The 11,791-nt window shown below is 60.1% G+C and overlaps 1 pseudogene; it reads left to right on the top strand.

Moving 5' to 3' along the window:
• The first annotated feature begins 284 nt into the window (after positions 1–284).
• On the top strand, positions 285–10,479 carry LOC130024558 (CAP-Gly domain-containing linker protein 1-like; annotated as a pseudogene).
• Positions 10,480–11,791: the final 1,312 nt, after the last annotated feature.

The following is an 11,791-nucleotide window of genomic DNA, read 5'->3' as shown; positions in this document are numbered from 1 at the left end:
GGCAGTTGTTTGTTTGTCTGTTTTGGGTTGAGTTCTTGCGCAGGAATGACACTTGGTGGGCTCAGGGGGCTGTGCGGGAGACTGGGGGTCGCACTCGGGGTGGCGAGTGCCAGACTGGCAGCTCTCTGGGCTCCGGAAGCTGCTGTGGTCGCTCCCCTGAGACAGACTCTCTCCTCTGCTCTTCAGAGATTTAGTCCTGAGAACGAGTGTGCCTCAGAAGGCCCCACAGTGGGCTCGATGGTCGGGGCCTGGTAGTGGCCGCGGCAGCGTCTGACCGCCTGACCATGAGTCTGCTGAGGCCCAGCGGGCTGAAGTCCCCCACCAAGATCCTCAAGCATGGGATCTGGGCCCTGAAGGCACCCTCGGCCGGTAAGTGCGCTCAGTCCAGGCCAAGGGAGACTCATTCCCACCCGGGAACCCCATCCCGAGTCCTCGCCCGGGAAGGGCTCCCTGAGCTGTAGACAAGTCCATGGCTCTGGGGACAGCTCTCACACACGAGTGTCACGTTCTGTGAGTTTACTGTCACGGCAACCGGTGACAGCTGAGGCGACCAACCCGCTCCCTTTTAACTGCTAGCTCCCTTGCCCGGGCTTGGGGACAGGCTTAGGGAAGTGGACTCACCTGGACTAGAGGGCCTCATTGCCGGCCAAAGCCACAGTACAGTGGGGAGGGCAACTGGCACCCCATGTGACTCTCCACCCTCAACCTCACCATGAGTAACACTGAACGGAGAACCAGAAATAGGCCCTGAGCACTGGCTGGGGTGCTCCCCCCCAAAAATAAAAAGAAGATGGGCCAGTGGACACAGCAGAAATAAGACACTGGGTTCGAGCTTTCACCTGGCTTGGTCCGTAGTATCAGGGGGTGTATCCAAAGATTTCCCCTGAGCTGCCCAAAGTATGACTGTGGCCTGGGATGCTGCGGTAGGTGAGCATGTCCGCTTCACGGCAGGCCCAGCCAGGCTTTGCCACAAGCAGCCCCCGTCATTGGCTGGGAGTATCCCGAGCACTGCTGGGTGTCCCTCTCCCCCAAGCACACTTTAACTGGACCTGCACAGGCCCTTCCTGTCCCTTCTGACCCTTCTGACCCTTTCTGCTGTTCCAGCTGCTGCTCCCGTTGAGAAGACCATGCCTGGGGAGAAAACCCCCATCGCCCCCTCCTCGGAGATGCAGGAGGAGTTTGTGGGCGACTTCCAGGTCGGGGAACGAGTCTGGGTGAACGGGAACAAGCCTGGATTCATCCAGTTCCTCGGGGAGACCCAGTTTGCCCCTGGTCAGTGGGCCGGGATCGTCTTGGACGAGCCCATCGGCAAGAACGACGGCTCGGTGGCGGGTGTGCGCTACTTCCAGTGTGAGCCGCTGAAGGGCATCTTCACCCGGCCGTCCAAGCTGAGTAGGAGCTTGCAGGCCGACGATGAGACCAACTGCCGGCAGCCAGCGCCTGCTGCCTGGGCCATACCGCCCCTGTCGGCCTCCCCGGCCCCTGCCAGCACCGCGAAGGTGCCCCAGTCCCCCGCGAAGGAGTCACCGGCTACCCCTCACATCAGCAGCCTGACCAGGACGGCCAGCGAGTCCATCTCCAACCTCTCTGAGGCCGGCTCCCTCAAGAAAGGGGAGCGGGAGCTGAAGCTTGGGGACCGGGTGCTGGTGAGTGCCGAGGGCAGCGGTCACGGGTGGCTGTCCATTCGCCTGTCTGGTCCATCAGTTCCTCCAGACTCGCGGTTTTGGTGGAAGCAGGAGCAGCCGGGACGCCTGGTCCTGCAGTTTCCAGCGTGATGGATGCGTGCGGGGATGCTGCCAGTTTTACCAGTTTAGCCAAAACAGGGTGTAGGGGTCATGCCGTGGGGAGGGGTCATGCTTGGCACGCCTCTGACCCGGGGTTTAAGTCTTGGTCCCATGTACAGTCCCCCAAGCACATCCCGGAGGGATCCCTGAGCACCAAGCCAAGAGTAAGCCCTGAGCACTCTGACTGTGACTCAAAAACAAACCAATGAACAAAGTTGGATATCGGTTCTATTTCTCTGGTTTTCGATGTTTTTATTTGGGGCGTCACAGGGTGGTCGCACACAAAGCCAGTGCCCTTCCCCTGGTTCTCCAGCCCTGTTTGTCAGCATTCCCGTCATTGTCCAGCGCTTTGATTCTGTTTTGCTCTGTGTCCCGGGAGCCAAGCGTCAAGCCAAGGCATAGTGAAGGAGAACTGGAAAATCGAACTCTGCTAAGATACGAGCATAGTCACTTTCCTTTAGCTGGTTTCTGGCTTAATTGTTCTCCAGCGGTGGGGTTGCCACTGCTCCGCTCCCACACCCACGGGGCAGCGACCCCCTCGCCACACCAGGTGGCTGGCCTGGGTCAGAGATTCCCGGGGGTTTGGTCAGCCAGGCCACCAGTGACAGCGAGTGGGTGTGAATGCCGCTGCCTTGCCTGGACACTGAGCAGCAGTGTCTGCTCACCCTGTAGGGGTTGCGGGGGGAAATGGCACCTTGACCTTTGGGGTTTCTTCAGGAAATCCCAACTCTGAAGCCAGAATGTTCGTTTGCGGGGGTGGGGGCGCTGTGCGCAGTCCAGGGTGCCTGACCCACGTCCCTCCATCCCTCCGGCAGGTGGGAGGCATGGAGGCTGGTGTGGTGCGCTTCCTCGGGGAGACGGACTTCGCCAAGGGGGATTGGTGCGGCGTAGAGCTGGACAAGCCACTGGGCAAGAACGATGGTGCTGTGGCCGGAACGAGGTGGGTCCCCCTGCCCCCCCAGACAGCCTGGGGCCATGCAGGGTGCCCGGGAGGCGCTGAGGGGACTGCAGGCCACTTCTCTTGGTTCTTAGGCGGGGCCACTTCCGTTGGCACTCGGGGACCCTGCAGGGATGTGGGGACAGCCTGGGGCCCCCTACATGCAGCTGTGCTCGGGCCGCAGGAACCCCCCGGGCCTGCTGTCGCCCTTCAGATGCCAGGGAGGCTGCTTGGAATCGCCCTTGGTTTGCGTGGTGGAGGTGGGCGGCGTGCGAGAGAGTGTGGGTGTCAATGTATGAGGGAGTGTGTATGTGAGCGTGTGAGTGTGGGGCTGTGAGAGTGTTGGTGGGGGCGTGGGCATGAGAGTGTTTGTGGGGGTGTTAGCGTGTTTGTGGGGGAGTGAGAGCGTATCAGTGTTGGTTTGAGAGCGTGCAAGTGTTGGTTGGGGTGTGCATGTGTGTTACTGTGGGTCTGTGGGTCTGTTGGAGTGTTGGTTGGGGTGTGAGTGTGTGTGGGTGTGGGAGTGTCGGTGGGGTGTGAGTGTGAGTGTGTGTTGGTTTGGGTGTGAGTATGTGTGTTTCTGGGGAGTGAGTGTGTGTGAGTGTGGGGCTGTGGACATGTGGGAGTGTCTGTTGGGGTGTGAGTGTGTGTGTTTGACGGGGTGGTAGTGTGAGAGTATGGGAGTGTTGGTTGGGGTGTGAGTGTGTTTGTTGGGCTGTGAGAGTGGGAAGTGTGGGAGTGTTGGTTGGGGTGTGAGTGTAAGTGTGTGTTGGTTGTGGTGTTTATGTGTGGGAGTGTTGGTTGGGGTGTGTGTGTGTTTGTTGGGTTGTGAGTGTGTGTGAGTGTGGGCTGGTGGAGGGTATGATGTTTGTTGGGGAGTGAGTGTGAGTGTGTTTGTTGCGGTGTGAGTGTGAGTGTGTTTGTTGGGGTGGGAGTGTGAGAGTGTGGGAGTGTTGTTTGGGGTGCGTGTGTGAGTGTGTTTGTCGGGGTGTGAGTGGGTGGGCATGTGGGGCTGTGGGAGCGTGTTCGTTTGTGGCGGTGTGAGACTGTGGGACTCAGTGGACTTCTGGGTCGGCGCTTGTGTCTCTTGGTCTCTTGCCGAAGGTGTTTTTGTCCCACCCTCCTCGTTGTCCGCAGGTACTTCCAGTGTCAGCCCAAGTATGGCTTGTTTGCTCCCATTCACAAAGTCACCAAGATCGGCTTCCCGTCCACGACGCCGGCCAAGGGCAAGGTGGCCGCTGTGAGGCGTGTGATGGCCACCACTCCCGCCAGCCTGAAGCGCAGCCCTTCGGCCTCCTCGCTCAGCTCCGTCAGCTCCGGGGCCTCATCCGTGAGCAGCAGGCCCGGCCGCACGGGACTAGTAAGAAGCCCCCCACCACTGCGGGGTGCTCGGGCCCCCACAGACTCCCACAGCCCCAGGGGCAAGAGGCGGAGCAGGAGCACGTGGGCTGAGCAGCTCCGGGTGGCAGGCGAGTGGCTTCCCAGCCACCACCGGTGACAGGAGCAGGGATGGGCCTTTCCTGGGGTGCTCAGGGCTCCTCTCTGGCCTCAGGCCACCTTAGGGATGAAGTGGGGTAGCTGAAGGGGTGCCTGAGGGTCAGAGCAGGGCCCAGAGACTCTGGGGAACGCTTGGCCCTTCATCTTGCTTCTTTGCTCTTTCCGTCTCTCCCTGCTCCCTCCTGTCCCTCTGCACCGCTGTCCACATGCAGAGTGGCCTCGACTTCTGTCCATTGCGGTGCCTCAATTCAAAGCTTGGGCCTCGTGGCTTCTCCCCTCACGTCTATCTGAGTCATAAACACTAAAGTGTGTCTGAATATGCAAGGGTGCCCTGAGATATTGTCCACAGGGAAACGGGCCCACGATGGAGAGTGTGTCCCGGGGGGCTGACTTTGCTGGGGGCTGCGCTTCCTGCCGCTGCCTCTGCTCCGTGCATTGACCCTCGATGCGGAAGAGGAGGGAGTGAGTGTGTGTGCAACGGAAGATACAAAACAGATGACACGGGAACGGGAGCCAGGAGGCCACGCGCCGTGGGCACAGGCCTGGGGCCAGTCCTGTCTTGCTCGACCACCACTAGGTTTCCCTGACCCACCTGCATCCTCACGTCCGACTCCTCCTTCCCTTCGCCTCACCATTTAGGAGGGGAGCAGACTCAGAAGCCCCTCTCCTTCCCTCGCGAACCAGCCCATTTGTGGAATTTGGTTTTGTTTCTCTGCTTGACTGTGGGCCATACCCTACAGTGCTTCAAGGGGCCGTTTGCAGTGCTGGGGTTGTGCCGGGGCCTCCCACGTCCAAGCAAGAGCCCTACGCCTGAGACGTATCTCCAGCCTCCCCCCGCTATCTTGTTTTGTTCTGTTTTGGGGTCACACTTGGCAGAGCTCAGGGCTTTCTCCCACCTCTGTGCTCGGGATTATTCCTGGCGGGCCTCCGGGATTGAGCCTGGGCAGCGCTGGGGCTTCGCTCTCCAGCTCTTTGGCCCCTGCCTTGCATATCTTTATGCAGGGTGGAGCTCACTCCTAAACTGAACATCACCGTTAGCGTCTATGACAGGAATATAGAAAGATTCTGTGTGGCTTCACGGAAGTATACCTCGACAACATAATTCCATAAGTGCACACACAAGCGTTCATACACACAGTCACTCATACATGTACACGTAGTGCATACCGTATATACACAGGCTTATGGGTATACACACACAGGCACATACATGCATAAACACAACGTGCACATGCACACAGGTGCGTGTAGATATGCCCACCAGAACATACATGCATGCATACATACATGCACACGGGTCCGTGCGTGCCCTGTGGAGGCCTCCCTGTTCGTCTGTTGGCTGAGTTGCTCTTCTGAGGTACCAGGTTCCCACAGAAGGCCTGGCCTTGCTGGGATGGAGCCTGGGGCCTCACAAACCACGCGCAGGGCAGAGGCTTTGGCATCAGCATCCTGAGTTCAGCTCTTGGCCCCGACCTTACCCAGCCCCTCAGCACGCGCCTCCCCCCATGCTAGGGGTGCTGCTTTCTCCCTGCTCCGGTGCCTGAACCTCACAGTCTCGTCTCCATAGTTGGCTGAAAGAAGACCATCGCTCCTGTGCTGGTTTCCTCAGGGAGCTGTCTCGGGCCCAGGAAGCGCGTGCATCTGGCCTGCCCCACCCGCTCAAGCCAGGAGGCTCAGGGAACACCGCCGCCCGCCTTTCCTTGTTTTTATTTTTTGCTCTTTGGGGTTCACCTGGCAGTGCTCAGGGACTCCAGGCGTGGTGCTTGGGGGCTGCTCCCGGTGGAGGGGGGTTGAGCCCGGGTCTTGGTGTTAGACCCCCAAGGCTGGCAAGCTCTTCCCAGCCACCCCTTGAAATCCGAGTTGACCGCAGTTCCCGGGAGCACTGCGCATGGCTGGCCCGAGAGCTCGTGTGCTCCTAGAAATTTTAGTTATTATTTGGTTTTGGGGCCACACCCAGGGGTGCTCAGGGCTTATTCCTGGCTCTCTGCTTGGGGGGTGGGGTCACTCCTGATGGTGCTGGATCTTGAACCTCTGCAAGCACCTTCCCCCCCCCAACAGACTCTTTGGCCCTGGGGAGGGCATTTAATCGGACCAGATATACTTTAAGTGTATCGGGAAATCACGGCCATGTCCTTACGCACAGGCAAGGATGATCCCGCTCTCCGGACAGAACCAGGTGGCTCAAGAGCTCCCAGCAGGCAAAGCAGCAGTGGACAGCCTGGGCCCTGCTGGGCCAGTCGGTCAGGAGGCGTTTGGCAGCAGCTCAGATGATGCGGGAAAGCGGCAAGAGAACCTGCGGCTGGACCGCAGCAGGGCGATGGAACAGGGATGGCCGGGCAGAAGGAGCGGAAGTCCTGGCCACCCCCGCCGCAGCCCCCGCCACCATGTGCCCGAAGAATGAAGATCAGGTCCCGCCTTGTCCCCTCCTGCAGGGGCCGTTGTGCAGAGAGGGATCTGGGTCTGCAGAGCGACCATGAGCAACCACGAGCCCAGGATAGAACGGACAGGACCCCCGGTCCCCGCAGCCCTTCAGCCCACTCCCCTCCCCTCCTCACTGTCTTTGCCTCTTCTCTCCTTCCCTTTGTGCTTGGTCTTTCTCTGAGCTGCCCTTGCTGTCCTGCTCGCTGGTCGTGAGCCCTCACTCATTCTCACCCACCACTTTTCCTTTTTTTTTCCCTGGACTTTGGCCATGCCCCAGCAATACTCAGGACTTACTCTGGACTCTGCACTCAGGAGTCACTCCTGGTGGGCTCGGGACACTATGGGGTGGGTACCTGTTATCCAGCTCGGGTCAGCGGCGTGCAAGGCCAGCGCCTTTCCCGCAACTTTATCATTCTAGCCTCTCATCCCCCATTTTCGAAGGCAGATGGCACAGGGGTCTTTTATAGGGTCACACCCAGTGACCCCCGGGGGCACGGGGCCATTCCCAGAGACAAGAGTCTCTGGTTACTGCTATTCAGGCATGGGGCGGGTGCCCGGGAGAGCGAGGTGAGCTGGAAGGAAAAGGAAGAGAGAAGGGACAGGCTGCCCAGGGAGACCCTGACGGACCTGCAAGGCTGAAGATGCTGGAGCTGGCCTCAAGCTCATGCCGAGGGCTCATCCTTAAGGAAGCTCAGGCCAGAGCGGACTGTGGAGGGGGCTGCCTCCGGCTCTGCAGAAGATCTCTGGATTCCCACGAGGCCCGAGGTCAGTGGAACCCAGGTCCCGTCTAAGGATCTTCGGGAAGGTTTCAAGACTTTTCTGCTGAGAGTCGCTGGCCCATATGCAAGGATGCAGCACTGCTCCATGTGCTTTGCCGAGGATCACCGCGAGCATGCCCGTGTCGGCCGGCCCCATCCCCTTCACGTCTCTTTTTCCTTTGCAGTTGCCGGAAACCTCCTCCCGCTTCGGGCACAAGATCTCCGGCACCACCGCCCTCCAGGAGGCGCTGAAGGAGAAGCAGCAGCACATTGAGAAGCTGCTGGCCGAGCGGGACCTGGAGCGGGCGGAGGTGGCCAAGGCCACGAGCCACATGGGGGAGATAGAGCAGGAGCTGGCCCTGGCCGGAACGGGCACGACCAGGTGACGTCTGTGCAGACGGCAGTGCTGGGGTCGAGAGACGCCTGCGGTAGAGGCTGGGCGCGAGATTGGTGCAGGTGGTGCAAGGAGACGCCGTGGGTCCCCGTCTGCCGTCGTTGCGGTGGCATCCGGCGCGTGGTTTGATCGCATGCGCCTTCTGCTCGCCCTGTGGGGGTTTAGGGAGTGCCGAGTTGTCCGCATCGGTGCTTTCGTGGTGTGGTTCCCCTCTGGCCTTCCAGAAACGCTGTAGCTTAGGTGGGAGATGCATTCAGCTTGCCGTGGTGACAGATGGCGATGGCAGCCCACAGAGGGCTGTAGGGGGCGGGCGAGGCCACTCACGCGCCGTTGCCTCTACAGCACGTCCTGAAGCTGGAGGCCAAGAACGACGAGCTGCGGGCCATGCTGGAAGCGGCCGACTGGGAGAAGGTGGAGCTGCTGAACCAGCTGGAGGAGGAGAAGAGGTGAGGCCGTGCCCGGAGCTGGGGGCTCCCTCGGGTGGGGCACTCCTGGCCTTCCAGGGCTGTGAGAACCAGAAACCAACGGGTGCCCAGTCCTGAGCACGGCCTCACCGGGAGGACTGGGGGCGGAACTCAGTGGAGCCAAGCCACCCCCGGCCCTCCCTGCTGTGTCCACCTGGCCTGGTATTCAGGAGGCCTGTGCTGGGTGGCAAGGAACTGTCCTAACCCAGTGGGGCCCTGTGGGAGTCCCTGTGGTGAAATCCCAGGCAGGAGGAAACCCACAGTACCCATGGGGCACGACAGCAGACAGACATGGCTCAGGCTAGGCTGCAGACAGATGGATGTGGTGCTCAGGCCGGGGTGCAGACAGACAGACATGGGGCTCAGGCCAGGCTGCAGACAGACGGACGCGGGGCTGAGGCCTGGCTGCAGACAGATGGACACGGGGTGCTGGCCGAGACCGCCTTTTCAGGTGGGCTCCCGGCATTGTGGTGCCCAGGGGCACTGCGAGTGCCTGGCTCAGCCCCTCAGCTCCACATGCCAACTCGACAGTCACTGGGAGCCCCTCCCCCCCCGCCTCCCCCTCTCCCCCGCCCCCGAGTCATTGGCTGCTTCTCCCCCAGGGGCTCAGTTGTTGTCCTGATGTGAGGACAGGCGCTGGCTGGGAGGGACTGGCAGGCGCCGCGGGTCAGTTTTTAACCACCTCTGTTAGCTGCGAGGCAGAAAGGGTTGATATGACACTGCACCTGGTGTTGGCTCGGCCTAACTTCCTCCTGTAGCCTGTGGGTCCCACCCAGTGCTCGAAGCTGAGGGGACTCGCTGACTTTCTTTTTTTTCTTTCTGGGTCAACCCAGCGATGCTCAGGGGTTACTCCTGCCTCGGCACTCAGGAATTACTCCAGGCATTGCTCCGGGGTCCACAGTGGTATGCTGGGAATTGAACCCGGGTCGGCCACGTGCAAGACAAACGCCCTGCCTGCTGTACTCTCGCTCTGGCCCTCCCCGACTCTCTCAGCCCTCCTGTGTGTGGAGCCGGGGGCTGGGTCAGGCGCATCTACAAGATGGTGGCCCTCTTGGGGCGCAGCAGTGACGCCCCTCACAACGTCTCCCTCTCCCCCACAGGAAAGTGGAAGACCTCCAGTTCCGAGTCGAGGAGGAGTCCATCACCAAAGGCGACCTGGAGGTAAAGCCCAGGCAGGTCCCGGAGGCTTGCAGGGTGCAGGCAAGGATGCGGGGCAGCCTGGCCAACCCCGCCGGGACCACTTCTGCTGGAGACTCCGAATCAGACAGGGATACCTGGGTTCATGCACCTGGCAGGGCCTGGCTGACACATCTCTGCTGCTTGGGGCTGGAGGCTGTTCTTGATGAGCGTTTTTCTCTCGTTCTGACAGTCGGGTCTATGCCTTTGCCTCAGCTTTGATTTTCAGTCGAGCAGCACAAATCAAATCCTTTAGAACCCCATTTTTTAGAAGGTTTTCCTTAAAACAAGACGAACCAAAGAGTCAGTTTGAAAAAGACAAATTTCTATTTCTGCTTCTTTTCCTTCCTGTTTTAAGTTCATGGAAATTTTGTTTTCCCACCAGATGGAGGTGAAGTCCCTGCAGGCGGCCTCTGAGAAGCTCGCCAAGGAGAACGAGTGCCTGAGGACCAAGCTGGACCATGCCAACAAGGAGAATGCGGACGTGATCGCCCTGTGGAAGTCCAAGCTGGAGACGGCCATCACCCCGCACCAACAGGCCATGGGCGAGCCGAAGGCATCCGTGAGCCAGGGCGTGGGCGCTGAGGCGGCCGAGCTGGCCGAGCTCAAGATGCAGATCGAGAGGCTACAGTTCGAGTACCAGCAGGAGGTGGAGAGCCTGAAGGCCCAGCAGGCGGCTGAGCATGCAGCGCATGCCTCTGAGCTGAAGACGCTCAGGTCGCGGCTGTTCAGGACGGCCCAGGAGCAGAAGAACAGCCTGGAGGCCGCACGGGCCAAGCTCGAGCAGATCGAGGACCAGCACCTGGTGGAGATGGAGGACGCCCTGAACAAGCTGCAGGAGGCGGAGACGAAGGTAAAGCACCTGGACGGGTTGTGGGCCGTGTGTAGTCAGCAAGCCCAGGCCCTGGCCAATGCCACAGCACAGCTGGAGGCCACCCAGCAGAAGCTCTTGCAGCTCGATGGGCTTTGGAAGGCCAGTTCCGAAGGTCAATTGGGAATGGAGAAGCTCAGGCAGCAGCTCCAGGTGGCTGAGCAGCAGATTCAGGAGTTAGAGAATGCAAAGCGGGCCGAGAGCTGCAGGTTGGTACTCGGGCGCCCTCGCCCACTTCCACGCTCGCTCCCTGCATGCTGTGTGTCAGTCTGCTCGCCGCCGTGTTCCGGCTTGGTGCTGACAGGTCTCCCGGTCACGTCCCGTGCGGTTCCCTCTGATGGGACTGAGAAGGTGTCGGCACGATTCTGGGGCTGTCATTGGTCCCCAGCACCCGGATGCCGTGCTAGCCTTGGCCCTGGCTAATCGGGCCCATCTGGGGTCTTTCTGAAACAGAGAATTCTTCACGAGGCCAGTGAGAAAACAAGATAGGAGCCCCCAGAGCAGACCTCTGCCCCCCACCCCTTGGGCCCGCTGCATACTCGCCGAGTCCGCCCAGACACTTGGGCTCGAGTCAGGCCGCGAGGGTATTTCCCTGACCTTGCTGACCACCTGCTCGTGTGACGGGCTTTGCCCTCCTCTCCCCAAGGCGCCTCAGTTCCCAGCTGGTGCTCAATGCCTCTGAGCCTCTGAGCTCCCTCAGGGCTGGTGACGTGACCCATCTTGGTATTTCTCATTGCCAGCCCCAACCTCCCTGCAGCACAAGCCCCCGCGCAGCCCTGCAGAGATTTCATCCCTTTCAGCCTCTAAGGGGTGCTTGGACCAAGTCCGCCTTCCAGCATGGCCCCCTGCTGGCCACAGGCATGGACTCTCATGGTAGCCCTGACCCTGGGGAAGGACGAGACAGTGAGATCTGGGCCAAGCCGAGGAAGCTGCAGTTCTCACCAAGGAGCCCTGAGAGATGCCCTTTTCCTCCTATAGGATTGTGGTGGCAGGGACGTGCCCTCAACCCCCCCCCCCCGCTCCCCTCGCGCTGGGCACTTTGTTGGAGAAACTTCTCTGTTGGCCAAGATGGAAGGGCTGTGGGCTTTGTAGACAGGACTGACAGACATAACAGAAGGGCCCCGAGATCCCCGGGAGTTCCTCTCAGGACTCAGGACTCCTTGGCTGGCATTCCAGAAACATCGGCTGAAACAAATGGAATCAATTCCTAGGACACAGCAGGGGATAGCTGACCCACTTGTTCGCATCAAGATGTAACAAACGTCAAGTTCGGGTGACTGCTGTCTAGTGGATTAGAGGTTCTTCATTTTAAATTTCATATTGAAACCCCTCAAACTTTTAAAGTCACAGAAAAGAAACTACAAGATAGTAAATCTTGGGGGCCGGAATGATAGTACAATGGGAAGGGCATTTGCCTTGCACGCGGCCCACGTGGGTTCGATCTCCATCATCCCATAGGGTCACTGTCATTGTCTCTACCCTCCCGTTG

This window comes from Sorex fumeus, unplaced genomic scaffold (genome assembly GCF_029834395.1).
Source record: "Sorex fumeus unplaced genomic scaffold, SorFum_2.1 ptg000029l, whole genome shotgun sequence".
In the NCBI taxonomy this organism is placed as follows: Eukaryota; Metazoa; Chordata; class Mammalia; order Eulipotyphla; family Soricidae; genus Sorex; species Sorex fumeus.
This window is presented reverse-complemented; position numbering and strand designations above follow the sequence as displayed.